This window comes from Aquarana catesbeiana, linkage group LG05, assembly GCF_042186555.1.
Source record: "Aquarana catesbeiana isolate 2022-GZ linkage group LG05, ASM4218655v1, whole genome shotgun sequence".
Classification (NCBI taxonomy): domain Eukaryota; kingdom Metazoa; phylum Chordata; class Amphibia; order Anura; family Ranidae; genus Aquarana; species Aquarana catesbeiana.
In genome coordinates, this window is record NC_133328.1 from 349,629,913 (window position 1) to 349,647,741 (window position 17,829).

The window sequence follows — 17,829 nt, forward strand, 5'->3', positions numbered from 1 at the left end:
AAAGGCCAGGCTGGGATTGACTTTTACCATGAGGGCAAGCCTGACATATTGAAAGAGCTAAGCCTGACCTTGCGTAGCTGTGTAGCTGGATGTACCTGCTCCAAGACTGGCTGCAACCTAAGGTGCTGACGCCATTGAAATTGTGGAGTGGATCACGCTAGATTATTTTGTCTTATAGTTTTACCAAGAGACTATACTCCTAGGTGACCCGGGCCGAACTCCAGTTCTGGATGAGGTGGCTGCCACACCAGAACAATACAATTGGGCAGATGTGGGTTTAGATGAATCAACAAGAAATTCCCTGCACTCCATCCCCAAAGTATTACACGGGTGATCACAGATGTAAAATTTCCACAAAACCACCTCATTACCTAACCTTCCCAGGAAATGATGGGTTAATAGAGAACATTGTGGTACCTTCCACAAACTGGATCATCTGCTAGCCCAGTGCCCAAAGGGACAAAAGCTGATGGAATGTGACTTGGGCTTATGACAATCCACGTATGCATATAAAAACATGTACTGTTAATAATGTAAATATGGATGAGTAAGTGGTAAGTAGGTCATTACACTCCTTGCTTCTGGGTTTGTTGGTACCCTATCTGCAAACTGACAAGTTATGAAGAGAGCTGGAGAATGAGTAGGTACTATTTATATGCACAGTGGTGAGATTGCTCCATATTCTGGTACTTATATGGATAAAAGTTGAAAATCCCAGAAGCCACCAACCTTAAGGAGGAAACCTGTCATGGATAGCAAGCATAACCAGAAATGTATGGACTTTCACAGAGAATACCAGGCACAAATGTGATTTCAAATAATGTAAATTGCTAAGAATAAGTTAAAATCAATATAAATGCACCTCCAATATACCAGAACCACATGAACCCAAACCACATAATCTAGTGAGTGAACAAAGAAACAATAAGCAACTACCTAAACCAAATATATACAGACAGTAGGATATGGATGAGAAGCGTAGTCAGTGTCAGATCCAGGGTCATGAACAAGACATCAGGCAGAGGGAGCAAGGAGCAAGCCAGGACAGGGAGAGGGTATACAGAAACAGGATCAAGGAGGCAGGTGGATGATCAGAAAGCAGGATCAGGATCAGAGTACAGGTTCACAGTTTTTGGGTCAGGGGCACAGGGATGTAGCACAGGAAAGACTAAATACTCTTTTCAGCAATGAGCATCAGGTGATGACTGATTAGTATGAGCTTCTGGCTGCTGAAAGACACCAGAACTGCAGCCTATTGGTCTGGGAGCCACAGTGCCACGAGTAGGTGAACCAGTTCCTGATAGTTCCCCCCCCTTCTAATGAGCAGTCCCATGATACTCCAAACAGCCATCATTGTATGAGTCTATAAAAGATATCCATCTGATGAACAAGTCAAAAGTTCCTCATAGGCCGAAGTAGTGCAGGGTTCACAATGATATGCCCAGCTGCTAAGAATAATTAATAGGCATGGTGTCCCACCGCCTGGGTCTGATGACTGACTGGGTACCCCACTGCTTGGGTTAAACAACTGGCTGGGTTTCCTGTTGGCCAGATTCTCAGAGAGGAACAACATTTGATAATCCAAGTGCCTCAAAACAGCAGATACCCCAATGCTGGGGTCTCACGGGTTATCTACAAATTTAGCCTTGGGGTCCTTCATGGCTCCAAAACGTGGCACTACTCTGTTTGTAAATGTGAACTTTCTTCAATAAAAAAAAATGCTTGGACTTAATTGAAGATCTGTGGTGTGCTGGTGAGGGATTTACATTGTGAATACTGGAACTCTGAGACTTGAGTGTCTTGTTATAACCCTGTAGCTTCCTTGGGTTACAGAACTTGTTTCACACATCAACGGCCACCTGTGTCTCTCTAAGGCACTGGTTACCCAACCCGGGTCGCCTAGTGCATCTGTAATTGTGGTAATTGCATCTGGATCATGGCGTTACATAAATGGTCCTCTGCCACTCCCCAGGAGCTCACCACTACCAGGCTTGAGAGGGCAAATGCAGCTACTGCGGGAATGTCCAGACCACCAGGCTTTGGTGCTATAGGAGCAACATACTGCCAGAGGGACTCAACCGTGGCAACTTTAAAAAGGATCTCTGGCCAAGCTGGTAACCCATTTAAGGCACAAGAAGACACAAAGGTTTCAGACCTGTTAGCAAGTGGACACCCAACCTTTGCATTAGAATCCAGCTGAACATCAGGGATAGATTTGAAGGAATCTAGCTGGACAATAGAAACACAGTCAGTGAAATCTAGCTGGGTGGCAGGCAGAGGATTAATAATATTAGGCTGGTCATCGGATAGAGGATCATCAGAGGCAGGCTGGACATCGAGCACGAGACCATCAGGCTAGACATCTGGCACCTGATCAATAGAGGTAGGGACAGACTGGTCGTTGGGCAGAAGACCATCAAAGTCAGGTAGATAACGGGGCACAGGACCATCAGAGGCAGGGGGGTCATCAGGCACAGAACCCTCTAGCTGGACATCAGTCACAGAACCCTCTGGCTGGGCATTAGGCACAGGTCCATCAGGCTGATCAGTGGTCAAAGGGTCAGCGAGGTCAGGCAGAGCATCAGTGGTATCAGACTGGATATGGGTAACAGGTCAGACAGGTCAAATCCCAGTAAAGTCTGACTGGGAAGCTGGAACATGGGCTTAATGCAATTGCAGTAGATTTGGGCCTGGCCTCTGAGAGTCCCGAAAAATTCACCTGTATAATTTACATAAAAAATTATCAGTGAAAATCTAAAAATGCTATATAAAGAAGTTAATGTTAAAAAAAAACAGGGTCTTTTTATATAAATATTTTCACACAAGAAGCACACCACTTTCACCAGACTGAAATCCTTACATCTTTGTTTACATTCTCATCTTGGACAGTTTCTGGGACACTGCAACCATTGGATCCTTGTTTTCAGTATCAGAGGAGTGAGAGTCTCCCTGTTTCAAAAGTTGTGCATGTGGAGTGCGGGCTCTCGTCTCAAAGTTCCTGTTTAACATGTTTTCAAATAAATTGTCTTACTTTCAGTTATAACATTTTGAAAATATATAATCTTTCTTCATATTTTAGGCCATAATATATTCTGCTACATTTCTTTGGTAAGAATACCCAGATCATTGTAGATTATTTAGTCTGTGTGAAGGTGATAGAGTCTAAAAACTATGGTATGTGTATTTGAAAATTGATCAGTCCTGATAGCTGCCACTAACTAGCAATTGTACTAACGCCAAAAATAGCCTGCATGTATAAGTCCACAGTCATTTAGATGATATAATTCTGAAAGGGTGGGTAACTGAATCCTAAAGGGCCCTTGCTACTCTCAATACACCAGGTGGTACTGCAAACTACAAAAAACAAAAAGGAAAGAGAGAGCATGCAGGCTCACAGTGCAGTTACCTTTATTAAACTATTGATTAAAACAAAAAAAAGGATTTAAACTCACTCACAAACAGAGGCTTGTATCCAGCATTACATCCATAATGATTACATTGTAGCCACTGTGTCCCAGTGTCCCTGAATTAAGGGACACTGGCTGGTGGCAATGGTTTGGTGACACTTACTGGTAATGAGGTACACTATTCTGGAAGCACTGGTGGCACTGGGGCAGGTTTGACGGGAGACAGGTGACTGCCTGCACTGTTTATTCAAACTACCCACTGGGGGGCTAGTGATCAGGGAATATGTGAACAAATGAGAAAGTGGTAAAGTGAAGCATTAAAAGTGAAGGTGAAAGTGAGATTCCCCTGATGGGATCAAACTAATAACAAACCATTACTGATGTGCATAAATCATGATAAAATACATACAATATTACTCTAATATACAAACAACAATAATGATGATGTTTACATACACCAACAGTGCATATATATATTAAAATGAAAATCCCTAAAGTGACTCCAATATATAAAGTGATTTGTGAGATAAATCTGTGAACTAGTTGTATGTTGATAATCCACCACCAAAAGGAAAGAGGCTTACCAGACAAGTTGAACCCAACTAGGCATACTCCTGATGAGTTAACAGAGCTTGTGGTGTAACACACCCAGGGAAGAAAATCAGCATACACGGTTTCCGATGTAGATCAGGTAGGGGTCTGTCACAATGTATAACATCAATGGGTATCCAGCAAGGGAACAGTGACCAAAGATCAAGAATGGATCCTCCCAGTATTATATATGGTAAAAGGAAAAAAATTGTTACACATAGTGTGATTCCATTTACATAAAAGGCATTTTATTGAAATAAGTAAAATGGTCACTCACATTTGAGAAGGCATTAAAAGGCATGTAGGTAAAATCAAATATCGCAGTGGCATCAGCAGAGCCCGTCCCAACCGGTTTCGTCTCAATAAGACATCATCTTTTCTTTTTTCCACATAGTGATCAGGGATAGGGATGAGCTTCGAGTTCGAGTTGAACTCATGTTCGACTCGAACATCGGCTGTTCGCAAGTTCGCAGAACAGCGAACAATTTGGGGTGTTTGCGGCAAATTTGCCGCGGAACACCCTTTAAAAGTCTATGGGAGAAATCAAAAGTGCTAATTTTAAAGGCTTATATGCATGGTATTGTCATAAAAAGTGTTTAGGGACCTGGGTCCTGCCCCAGGGGACATGTATCAATGCAAAAAAAAGTTTTAAAAACAGCCGTTTTTCCGGGAGCAGTGATTTTAATAATGCTTAAAGTCAAACAATAAAAGTGTAATATCCCTTTAAATTTTGTAGCTGGGGGGTGTCTATAGTATGCCTGTAAAGGGGCACATGTTTCCCGTGTTTAGAACAGTCTGACAGCAAAATGACATTTTAAAGGGAAAAAAAGTCATTTAAAACTATTCGCGGCTATTAATGCATTGCCGGTCCAGCAATACACATAGAAGTTCATTGATAAAAACGGCATGGGAATTCCCCACAGGGGAACCCCGAACCAAAATTAAAAAAAAAAAATTACGTGGGGGGACCCCCTAAATTCCATACCAGGCCCTTCAGGTCTGGTGTGGATATTAAGGGGAACCCCGGCCAAAATTTAAAAAAAAAATGACGTGAGGTCCCCCTCAAAATCTATACCAGACCCTTCAGGTCTGGTATGGATTTTAAGGGGAACCCCATGTCAAAATTTAAAAAAAAAATAGCGTGGGGTCCCCCCAAAAATCCATACCAGACCCTTATCCGAGCACGCAACCTGGCAGGCGGCAGGAAAAGAGGGGGGACGAGAGAGCGGCCCCCCTCCTGAACCGTACCAGGCCGCATGCCCTCAACATTGGGAGGGTGCTTTGGGGTAGCCCCCCAAAACACCTTGTCCCCATGTTGATGAGGACAAGGGCCTCATCCCCACAACCCTGGCTGGTGGTTGTGGGGGTCTGCGGGCGGGGGGGCTTATCGGAATCTGGAAGCCCCCTTTAACAAGGGGACCCCCAGATCCCGGCCCTCCCCCCTGTGTGAAATGGTAAGGGGGTACAAAAGTACCCCTACCATTTCACTAAAAAACTGTCAAAAATGTTAAAAATGACAAGAGACAGTTTTTGACAATTCCTTCTTCTTGCTTCTATCTTCTATCTTCCTTCGGTTTCTTTCTCCATCTTCTTCTTCTGGTTCTTCTGGTTCTTCTGGCTCTTCTGGTTCTTCCTCCGGTGTTCTCGTCCAGCATCTCCTCCGTGGCGTCTTCTTCCCTTCTTCTCTTTGGGCTGCTCCGCATCCATGATGGCATGGAGGGAGGCTCCCGCTCTTTTCTTCATCTTCTTCCCTTCTTCATCTTCTTCTCTTCTTCATCTTCTTCTCCGGGCCTCTCCACATCCATGGTGGCATGGAGGGAGGCTCCCACTGTGTGATGTTTCTCCTCTTCTGACGGTTCTTAAATAACGGGGGGGCGGGGCCACTCAGTGACCTCGCCCCCCCCTGATGCACGGGGACATGATGGGACTTCCCTGTGGCATTCCCCGTGATCAAGTCACCGTGCATCAGAGAGGGCGGGGTCACCGAGTGGCCCCGCCCCCCGTTATTTAAGAACTGTCAGAAGAGGAGAAGCGTCACACAGCGGGAGCCTCCCTCCATGCCATCATGGATGCGGAGCGGCCCGGAGAAGAAGATGAAGAAGAGAAGAAGATGAAGAAGAGAAGAAGATGAAGAAGAGAAGAAGATGAAGAGAAGAGCGGGAGCCTCCCTCCATGTCATCATGGATGTGGAGCGGCCCGAGGAGAAGAAGGGAAGGAGATGCTGGATGAGAACACCGGAGGAAGAACCAGAAGAGCCAGAAGAACCAGAAGAACCAGAAGAACCAGAAGAAGAAGAAGATGGAGGAAGAAACCGAAGGAAGATAGAAGATAGAAGAAAGAAGAAAGAAGAAGCATTTAAATAAAGGAATTGTCAAAAACTGTCTCTTGTCATTTTTAAAATTTTTGACAGTTTTTTAGTGAAATGGTAGGTACCCCCTTACCATTTCACTACCCCGGCCAGGGTTGTGGGGATGAGGCCCTTGTGGGGATGAGGCCCTTGTCCTCATCAACATGGGGACAAGGTGTTTTGGGGGGCTACCCCAAAGCACCCTCCCAATGTTGAGGGCATGTGGTCTGGTATGGTTCAGGAGGGGGGGCGCTCTCTCGTCCCCCCCCTGTTTTCCTGCGGCCTGCCAGGTTGCATGCTCGGATTAGGGTCTGGTATGGATTTTTGGGGGGCCCCACGCCGTTTTTTTTTTAAATTTTGGCTGGGGTTCCCCTTAATATCCATACCAGACCTGAAGGGCCTGGTATGGAATTTAGGGGGACCCCCCCACGTCATTTTTTTTTTTTTTAATTTTGGTTCGGGGTTCCCCTGTGGGGAATTCCCATGCCGTTTTTATCAATGAACTTCTATGTGTATTGTCGGACCAGCAATGCATTAATAGCCGCGAGTAGTTTTAAATTACTTTTTTTCCTTTGAAATGTCATTTTGCTGTCAGACTGCTCTAAACACGGGAAACAAGCGCCCCTTTACAGGCATACTATAGACACCCCCCAGGTACGGAATTTAAAGGGATATTACACTTTTATTGTTTCACTTTAAGCATTATTAAAATCACTGCTCCCGAAAAAACATCCGTTTTTAAAACTTTTTTTGCATTGATCCATGTCCCCTGGGGCAGGACCCAGGTCCCCAAACACTTTTTATGACAATAACTTGCATATAAGCCTTTAAAATTAGCACTTTTGATTATTCATTTTCATGTCCCATAGACTTTAACGGTGTTCGCGTGTTTGAAAGAATTTTTTTCCTGTTCGCATGTTCTGGTGCGAACCGAACAGGGGGGTGTTCAGCTCATCACTAATCAGGGACACTATGGGCTGGCTGACACTGGTTTGTTTGTGCATACATATAGTATCGATAACACTCACAGGCTGCTAAAATGGTTCTCTTTCCTCTCACAGATAATCTCTGTGGGAGGAGAGAGAACCGATCTTTACTTTCAATGTCTACAAATGTGATTGCCATGATTAGATAAAGCAATCACAGCAATCGCATTGTACTGTGCCAATTTCATCGGTGCTATGCCTAGTCGTGTGATCAGCTATATCCGGAAGACACAGCAATCACTGGGCTTGTGGGTGTGTGTTCTGTGATCCGTGAACAAGCCGATGATTGTGGAGAAAGTATAGGTACCTCCTCTCATCCGGCCTTTGTATAAAAACAGAAGATGGGAGGTGGTTAATTAAATGCCATTTTTTAATTAGTAAATCTCTACTATGGATTTTGACATAATCATCAGTAAAATGTCTTTGTTTCTTTTGTTTTTATACACTGTTAGTGATTAAGAAAAATTATTGCCATACTATAAAGAATTTACAACTTCCACATTATAAATTACAGCGATGGCACTGTAATTTAGATCTTTTATCATTTTCATTGCAACTGACTCCAAGAAGAATATATTTTTAGCTGCAAAGTCACATTATAGCTTTTTTAATGCCAGACAAAAGCTTGTACCACACCTTTAGGAAAACATATACATTCAAAAATAAAAATTTCACTATAACAAAAAAAACAAAAAAAAAATGTAATCGAATAAACAAACAAAATATGTAAGTTATCAAGATCAGAGGAGACATTAATTGCAGCAAGAAGGACTATGACGATGGGGGCAAGAGGGGCAGCTGCTTCCTATTCATCAAATGCATATACTGTTCATATGTTCTAGTATCTACAGCATGCTATTGAGGAAATACAGGACTCCTGATGCATGGGCAGCAATGGAGTGGAGTGGAGATAGAGGCAATGACTAGTACTTGATTCTAGGACCCCTCCATAACTCAGCTGTCACCCTACAATAAATCAAATGAAAAATGTGAAGTGCCAAAAATAAATGTGATTAAGCTATCAAATATAATGTACAAATATCATGCATAAATAATAAACAAATATCCATAAACAATTATAAGGATATTGTTAATCTACCACCATTGTGCAATTGTTGAAGGTAACCTCCCTATATGAGTCCACAGAAATGTTTACTGTAAATGATGCAGACCAACCAGCTCAATATGGTGATCCCAGCTTGCTCCTTACTTCTCTGTATTCACTGCCCCAAAACACAACACCTTACAATGGCCTTTCAATGGCCTACAGATTGTAGCAGGGGAAAGCAACAAGCCAGCACAGAACTGTAACAACAAAGCTCACCATGCAAGAAAACCGAATATAACCATAGTGCCAGGAGCAGACTGACCATTGGGGCACCATCAGGGTTGCCAGTCTCAGTAAAAGCAGGGACAGTTTGTAAAAATCAGTGTATGTTTACATCTGTCCCTGAAATGACCACTACCGACATACTTTTGCTGTACAAACCTCTCCACTGCCTCCTCAGCCAATGGAAGCACAGTGTACATACCACCTTCTCCAGCACGGCTTAACAGCAGGAGGACAGGAGAGGGAGGAGGGGACAGAGCACAGTGGCCTCCATAATACTTAAATGGAAGATGATTGGGATGACCAGAACCCCTCCTAGAGCTGGCCGTCCGGCCAAACTGAGCTATTGGGGGAGAAGAGCCTTGGTGAGAGAGGTAAAGAAGAACCCAAAGATCACTGTGGCTGAGCTCCAGAGATGCAGTTGGGAGATGGGAGAAAGTTGTAGAAAATCAACCATCACTGCAGCCCTCCACCAGTTGGGGCTTTACGGCAGAGTGGCCTGACGCAAGCCTCTCCTCAGTGCAAGACACACGAAAGCCCACATGGAGTTTGCTAAAAAAACACCTGAAGGACTCCAAGATGGTGAGAAATAAGATTCTCTGGTCTGATGAGATCAAGATAGAACTTTTTGGCCTTAATTCTAAGCAGTATGTGTGGACAAAAACCAGGCACTGCTCATCACCTGTCCAATACAGTCCCAACAGTAAAGCATGGTGGTGGCAGCATCATGCTGTGGGGGTGTTTTTCAGCTGTAGGGACCGGTACGACTGGTTGCAATCGAGGGAAAGATGAATGCGGCCAAGTACAGGGATATCCTGGACCAAAACCTTCTCCAGAGTGCTCAAGACCTCAGACTGGGCCGAAGGTTTACCTTCCAACAAGACAATGACCCTAAGCACACAGATAAAATAATGAAGGAGTGGCTTCACAACAACTCTGTGACTGTTCTTGAATGGCCCAGCCAAAGCCCTGACTTAAAACCAATTGAGCATCTCTGGAGAGACCTTAAAATGGCTGTCCACCAACGTTTACCATCCAACCTGACAGAACTGGAGAGGATCTGCAAGGAGGAATGGCAGAGGATCCCACAATCCAGGTGTGAAAAACTTGTTGCATCTTTCCCAAAAAGACTCATGGCTGTATTAGATCAAAAGGGTGCTTCTACTAAATACTGAGCAAAGGTTCTGAATACTTAGGACCATGTGATAGTTTAGTTTTTCTTTTTTAATAAATCTGCAAACATGTCAACAATTCGTGTGCTTTTCTGTCAATATGGGGATTAAAACTTAAATGATTTTAGAAAATGGCTGCAATATAACAAAAAGTGAAAAATTTAACGGGGTCTGAATACTTTCTGTCCCCACTGTATATGTATACTGTGTGTGTGTATACCAGTGGCGGCTAGTCCATTAAGGGTGCACAGGTGCCACCCCTCTCTTTCGGGCCACCCCCTATATGAATAATGGATGGATTCATGCATAGCATGAATCTATCCATGGCCACCGTGGCCACCCCTTTTTCAGGCATCCGGTCCCTTTTAGGATACCAGGAGCCTGAATTACAGCGGTAGGAGTGTTTTTTTTGAAGCAACTGATGTCAGGGCTGGGCTCAGCCCTTCCTTCTCTGAGCTGGCCGCTCAGCTGTCAGCTAATTGCCAGCTCCTATCTCTCCACAGTTACTCAGCTGTTGATGATATCCTGCTTGTTAGTCCTGCCTACTTAAGCCGTACAGTCCAGAGGAGCTCTGCCTTTGCCTTGGTCACATCACAGAAACTATCTCCTGCGATCCTGTTCAAGACTTGCTTTGCTGACATCCCTTCTGGCTCCAGATCCTGCTTGCTGTTCCACTACATTGATCCCTGACTTCTGGCTTGGCTGACTATCCTTTCCGGTTACTGAACTTTGGCTATGTTTTCACTATGTTTGTTCTTTTTACTTTTATTATTAAACAAGTGTGATTTAACTGTACTTCTGTCTCGGCCTGATTTCATGGTTTCTGACAACTGATTAGAGCCAGAGGCTCTAATAAGCTTCAAAAAAGGGTGGACTCGGAGCGCAGAGCATTGTGTCTGGAGCACACCCATGAATATTTGCTTTTCTAACACTGAACTGCCTCTCCACCCATCGGGAAGCACGGGTCTAATACCCATTACCTGATTGGCCTACAGGACAGGTGATCCTATTGGACACCTGGCAGGAGGAAAGAAGAGAAGCAAGGTGGAAGCATGGAGGACACAGGAGCCTCTGCCTGACCGGCTGCCTATCCCACAGCTCACTGCCATCACCCGCTGCCTGAACCACCACCAAGATGGGGTAAGTGCCGTTCAGACAATGAGCGGGCGGGCGGGGGTGCTGGTTTAAATACTACCAGGGGGGTCACAGTGGCTGAATTTGATGGGCACAGTGGCTGAATTTGATGGCACAGTGGCTGCAATTGATGGGCACAGTGGCTGCATTTGATGACACAGTGGCTGCATTTGATGGCACAGTGGCTGCAATTGATGGGCACAGTGGCTGCAATTGATGGGCACAGTGGCTGCATTTGATGGGCACAGTGGCTGCATTTGATGGCACAGTGGCTGAATTTGATGGCACAGTGGCTGCAATTGATGGGCACAGTGGCTGCATTTGATGGGGACAGAGGCTCCATTTAATGTTCACAGTAGCTGCATTTGATGGGCACAGTGGCTGCATTTTATGAGCACAGTGGCTGCATTTGATGGCACAGTGGTTGCAATAGATGGCACAGTGGCTCCATTTGATGGGCACAGTGGCTACATTTTATGGGCACAGCGGCTGCATTTGATGGGGACAGTGGCTGTAATTGATGGGCACAGTGGCTGCATTTGATGGGGACAATGGCTGAATTTGATGGAGACAGTGGCTGCATTTGATGGGTACAGTGGCTGCAGTTGATGAGCACAGTGGTTGCATTTAATGGGGACAGTGGCTGCATTTGATGGGGACAGTGGTTGCATTTGATGGGCACAGTGGCTGCATTTGATGGCACAGTGGTTGCATTTGATGGCACAATGGCTGCATTTGATGGCACAGTGGTGCAATTGATGGGCACGGAAGCTGCATTTGATGGGGGCAGTGGCTGCATTTGATGGGCACAGTGGCTGCATTTGATGGGCACAGTGGCTGCATATGATGGGCACAGTGGCTGCAATTGATAGGCACAGTGGCTGCATTTGATGGGCACAGTGGCTGAATTTGATGGCACAGTGGCTGCAATAGATGGCACAGTGGCCGCATTTGATGGCACAGTGGCTGCAATTGATGGCCACAGTGGCTGCATTTGATGGCACAGTGGCTGCATTTGATGAGCACAGTGGCTGCAATTGATAGTCACAGTGGCTGCAATTGATAGGCACAGTGGCTGCATTTTATGGGCACAGTGGCTGCATTTGATGGCACAGTGGCTGCATTTGATGGCACAGTGGCTGCAATAGATGGCACAGTGGCTCCATTTTATGGGCACAGGCACAGTGGCTGCATATGATGGCCACAGTGGCTGCAATTGATGGCCACAGTGGCTGCATTTGATGGCACAGTAGCTGCATTTGATGAGCACAGTGGCTGCAATTGATAGGCACAGTGGCTGCATGTGATGGGCACAGTGGCTGCATTTGATAGCACAGTGGCTGCAATAGATGGCACAGTGGCTCCATTTGATGCCAAATCTTCTGCCATAAGGTGGGACTCTGGGGGCTCTGCCATAAGGTGGGACTTTGGGTGCTCTGCCTTAGGGTCGGACACTGGTTGCTGTATCGTAGGGTGGGACTCTGAGGGCTCTGCCATAGGGTGGCACTCTGGGGGCTCTGCCATAGGGTGGCACACTGGGGGGCTCTGCCATAGGGTGGCACACTGGGGGGCTCTGCCATAGGGTGGCGCACTGGGTTCTCTGCCGCATGGTGGCACACTGGGGCCTCTGCTGTAAGGTGGCACACTGGGGGCTCTGCCATAAGGTGTTACTCTGGGGGGCTCTGCCATAGGATGGAACACTTGGGGCTCTGATGTAGTGTGGCCACACTGGGGGCTCTGCCGTTAGGGTGGCACACTGGGGGCTTTGCTGTAGGGTGGCACCCCTGGGGGCTCTGCCATAGGGTGGCCACTCTGCGGACTGTGATGTGAGCGTGGCACTCATTATGACTGCTTGTACTCTATATGTTGTTTTGTTTGTTACTTACCCCGACCCACGTACTCTGTACATTATACTGTGCATAGACTTGACCTAGGTGTTCATTGTCTCAACAGTTTCTGGTTTTATTAAGTTCTTCTGTAAGGTTACCTCAGTAAACCAAAAATATTATTTTTTATGCATAAAAAACCATATACTGTATAATGGAAACATTTATTTTAAAAACAAATGATCCTTTGACTGAGATGTATTTGTGTCTGTGAGATTATCAGTTGTGACACATGGGTACATAGGTCTGTGGTATGTTTGCATTTTTTACAAGCAGATGCAGATTCTGTTCAATCCTCCTTTAAGACTCTCCCACTGGCCATGCCCATTGTTCACCATGGTGCACTATGCATGCCACAGGTCATCATCTCCCTGGTAGGGGTTCCGGTGCAGTATTTCGCCCAGGGGCCCATGATGCTATTAAGGTTGCACTGCCCATGAGGGCTCCTCATGAATTCACTGGGTCACCAGCTCTAAGTCTCCTGCCACTCTGCATGTTGCCAAGCTTGGTGCCCCTCTGCATAGGTATGCCCCACATTCATGTTGCATCAAAAAGATGACTGCTACGTGGAAGCCATCTGTAAGCCTGGGGGGGCCCCATAATCTCCTATTGCCCGTGGGCCCCATGAGTTGTCAGTCCGCTCCTAGTGCAGTATTTATTACAATTATACAGGTAAATAACTATATCAGAAATTAAGCTGATAAACTCACATAAAAAGCTGCTGCTCAGCATCTGAGTACAAGGATGTGATGTCAAGCACTAAAGGCTCCACCCCTATGTTTCAATCAGTGGGACATCTATCTATCTATCTATCTATCTATCTATCTATCTATCTATCTATCTATCTATCTATCTATCTATCTATCTATCTATCTATCTATCTATCAGTCTTTGCAGTTTAGGTTGTCTCCCACCTTTGTCACATGGTTCTCCTGCTTCTTAACAGTCAACGAGAGGCTGTCCTCCTTACTGACGCCATTACTCCCATACATCTGTGCTCAGAGGCGGCTCTAGACTTTGTGAGGCCTTAGGCAAAACTTAGACATGAGGCCCCACTGTATTATGAACTGTATTAGGAGGGTACAGTATAGGGGGGGTGGACAGTACAGGGGGTAGGTAAGTGGGCATAATAAAGATATATTTTCCAGCAAGCAGAGCTGCACAGGGAAACTGCTCTCACAGATCCTACGTATTCTGGTAGGCTGTCACAAAGAGAGAAATAAAGGGGGATGGGTGGAGAAAGAAAGAAAGAAAGAAAGAAAGAAAGAAAGAAAGAAAGAAAGAAAGAAAGAAAGAAAGAAAGAAAGAAAGAAAGAAAGAAAGAGAGGGGGATGGAGGAAGAAGGAAGGAAAGAGATGGACAGGAAAGAAAAGAGAAAGAAAAAAAAAAGAAAGATGGACAGGAAAGAAAGAGAAAGAAAAGACAGATGGACAGGAAAGAAAGAGAAAGAAAGACAGATGGACAGGAAAGAAAGACAAAGAAAGACAGATGGAAGGAAAGAAAGAAAGACAGATGGAAGGAAAGAAAGAAAGAAAGAAAGAAGAAAGAAAGAAAGAAAGAAAGAAAGAAAGAAAGAAAGAAAGAAAGAAAGAAAGAAAGAAAGAAAGAAAGAAAGAACGAAAGATAAAAGAAAGAGAAAGATGGACAGGAAAGAAAGAAGGAAAGAAAGAAAGAGAGGGGGATGGAGAAAGAAAGACAGATGGAAGGAAAGAAAGAAGGAAAGAGAGAAAGAAGGAAAGAGAGAAAGAAGGAAAGAGAGAAAGAAAGAGAAAAAAAAAAAAGATGGAAGGAAAGAAAGAGAAGAAAGACAGATGGAAGGAAAGAAAGAGAAAGAAAGACAGATGGAAGGAAAGAAAGAGAAAGAAAGACAGATGGAAGGAAAGAAAGAGAAAAAGAAGAGAAAGAAAGAAAGAAAGAAAGAAAGAAAGAAAGAAAGAAAGAAAGAAAGAAGAAAGAAAGAAAGAAAAGAAAGAAAGAAGAAAGAGAGGGGGATGGAGGAAGAAGGAAGGAAAGAGATGGACAGGAAGAAAGAGAAAGAAAAAAAAAAAGAAAGATGGACAGGAAAGAAAGAGAAAGAAAGACAGATGGACAGGAAAGAAAGAGAAAGAAAGACAGATGGACAGGAAAGAAAGAGCAAAGAAAGACAGATGGAAGGAAAGAAAGAAAGACAGATGGAAGGAAAGAAGAAAGAAAGAAAGAAAGAAAGAAAGAAAGAAAGAAAGAAAGAAAGAAAGAAAGAAAGAAAGAATGAAAGAAGAAAGAAAGAAAGAAAGAAAGAAAGAAAGAAAGAGAAAGATGGACAGGAAAGAAAGAAGGAAAGAAAGAAGAGAGGGGGATGGAGAAAGAAAGACAGATGGAAGGAAGAAAGAAGGAAAGAGAGAAAGAAGGAAAGAGAGAAAGAAGGAAAGAGAGAAAGAAAGAGAAAAAAAAAAAGATGGAAGGAAAGAAAGAGAAAGAAAGACAGATGGAAGGAAAGAAGAGAAAGAAAAGACAGATGGAAGGAAAGAAAGAGAAAGAAAGACAGATGGAAGGAAAGAAAGAGAAAAAAAGAAAGAAAGAAAGAAAGAAGAAAGAAAGAAAGAAAGAAAGAAAGAAAGAAAGAAAGAAAGAAAGAAAGAAAGAGAGGGGGATGAGGAAGAAGGAAGGAAAGAGATGGACAGGAAAGAAAGAGAAAGAAAAAAAAAAAGAAAGATGGACAGGAAAGAAAGAGAAAGAAAGACAGATGGACAGGAAAGAAAGAGAAAGAAAGACAGATGGACAGAAGAAAGACAAAGAAAGACAGATGGAAGGAAAGAAAGAAAGACAGATGGAAGGAAAGAAAGAAAGAAAGAAAGAAAGAAAGAAAGAAAGAAAGAAAGAAGAAAGAAAGAAAGAAAGAAAGAAAGAAAGAAAGAAAGAAAGAAAGAGAAAGATGGACAGGAAAGAAAGAAGGAAAGAAAGAAAGAGAGGGGGATGGAGAAAGAAAGACAGATGGAAGGAAAGAAAGAAGGAAAGAGAGAAAGAAGGAAAGAGAGAAAGAAGGAAAGAGAGAAAGAAAGAGAAAAAAAAAAGATGGAAGGAAAGAAAGAGAAAGAAAGACAGATGGAAGGAAAAGAAAGAGAAAGAAAGACAGATGGAAGGAAAGAAAGAGAAGAAAGACAGATGGAAGGAAAGAAAGAGAAAAAAAGAAAGAAAGAAAGAAAGAAAGAAAGAAAGAAAGAAAGAAAGAAAGAAAGAAAGAAAGAAAGAAAGAAAGAAAGAAGAAAGAAAAGACAGATGGAAGGAAAGAAGAAAGAGAAAGAAGATGGAAGGAAGAAGAAAGAAAGAAAGAAAGAAAGAAAGAAAGAAAGAAAGAAAGAAAGAAAGAAAGAAAGAAAGAAGAAAGAAAGAAAGATGGAGGAAAGAAAGAAAGAGAAAGAAAGATGGAAGGAAAGAAAGAGAAAGAAAGACAGATGGAAGGAAAGAAAGAAAGAAAGACAGGTGGAAGGAAAGAAAGAAGGAAGAAAGAAGAAAGACAGATGGAAGGAAAGAAAGAAAGAAAGAAAGAAAGAAAGAAAGAAAGAAAGAAAGAAAGAAAGAAAGAAAGAAAGAAAGAAAGAAAGAAAGAAAGAAAGAAGAAAGAAAGAAAGAAAGACAGATGGAAGGAAAGAAAGAAAGAGAAGAAAGAAGGAAAGAAAGATGGAAAGAAAGAAAGAAAGAAAGAAAGAAAGAAAGAAGAAAGAAAGAAAGAAAGAAAGAAAGAAAGAAAGAAAGAAGAAAGAAAGAGAAAGATGGACAGGAAAGAAAGAAGGAAAGAAGAAAGAGAGGGGATGGAGAAAGAAAAGACAGATGGACAGGAAAGAAAGAAGGAAAGAAAGAAAGAGAGGGGATGGAGAAAGAAAGAAAGAAGAAAGAAAGAAAGAAAGAAAGAAAGAAAGAAAGAAAGAAAGAAAGAAAGAAGACAGGAAAGAAAGAGAAAGAAAGACAGATGGAAGGAAAGAAAGAAGATAAGAAAGACAGATGGAAGGAAAGAAGAAAGAAAGAAAGAAAGAAAGAAAGAAAGAAAGAAAGAAAGAAAGAAAGAAAGAAAGAAAGAATGAAAGAAAGATGGACAGGAAAGAAAGAGAAGAAAGACAGATGGAAAGAAAGGAGAAGAAAGAAGAAAGAAAGAAAGAAAGAAAGAAAGAAAGAAAGAAAGAAAGAAAGAAAGAAAGATGGAAGGAAAAGACAGATGGAAGTGAAAGAAAGAAGGAAGGAAAGAAAGAAGGAAAGAGAGAAAGAGGAGAAGAGAGAAGAAAGAGAGAAAAAAAAGATGGAAGAAAGAAAGAGAAAGAAAGACAGATGGAAGGAAAGAAAGAGAAAGAAAAGACAGATGGAAGGAAAGAAAGAGAAAGACAAGACAGATGGAAGGAAAGAAAGAGAATAAAAGAAAAGAAAGAAAGAAAGAAAGAAAGAAAGCAAAAGAAGAAAGAAAGAAAGAAAGAAAGAAGAAAGAAGAAAGAAAGAAAGATGCGACAGGAAAGAAAGAGAAAGAAGACAGATGGAAAGAAAGAAAGAAAGAAAGAGAAAGAAAGAAAGAAAGAAAGAAAGAAGAAAGAAAGAAAGATGGAAGGAAAGACAGATGGAAGGAAGAAAGAAGGAAGGAAAGAGAAGGAAAGAAGAGAATAAGCAAGAGAGAAAGAAAGAGAAAAGATGGAAGGAAAGAAAGAAAAGAAAGAGACGATGGAAGGAAAGAAAGAGAGAAGAAAGACAGATGGAAGGAAAGAAAGAGAAAGAAGAGACAAGATGGAAGGAAAGAAAGAGAAAAAGAGAAAGAAAGAAAGAAAGAAAGAAAGAAAAGAAAGAAGAAAGAGAAAGAAAGAGAGGGGGATGGAGAAGAAGGAAGGAAAGAATGACAGGACAGAAGAGACAGATGGACAGGGAGAAGAAAGATGATAAAGAAAGGACAGATGGACAGGAAAGAAAGACAAAGAAAGGACAGATGGAAGGAAAGAAAGAAAGACAGATGGAAGGAAAGA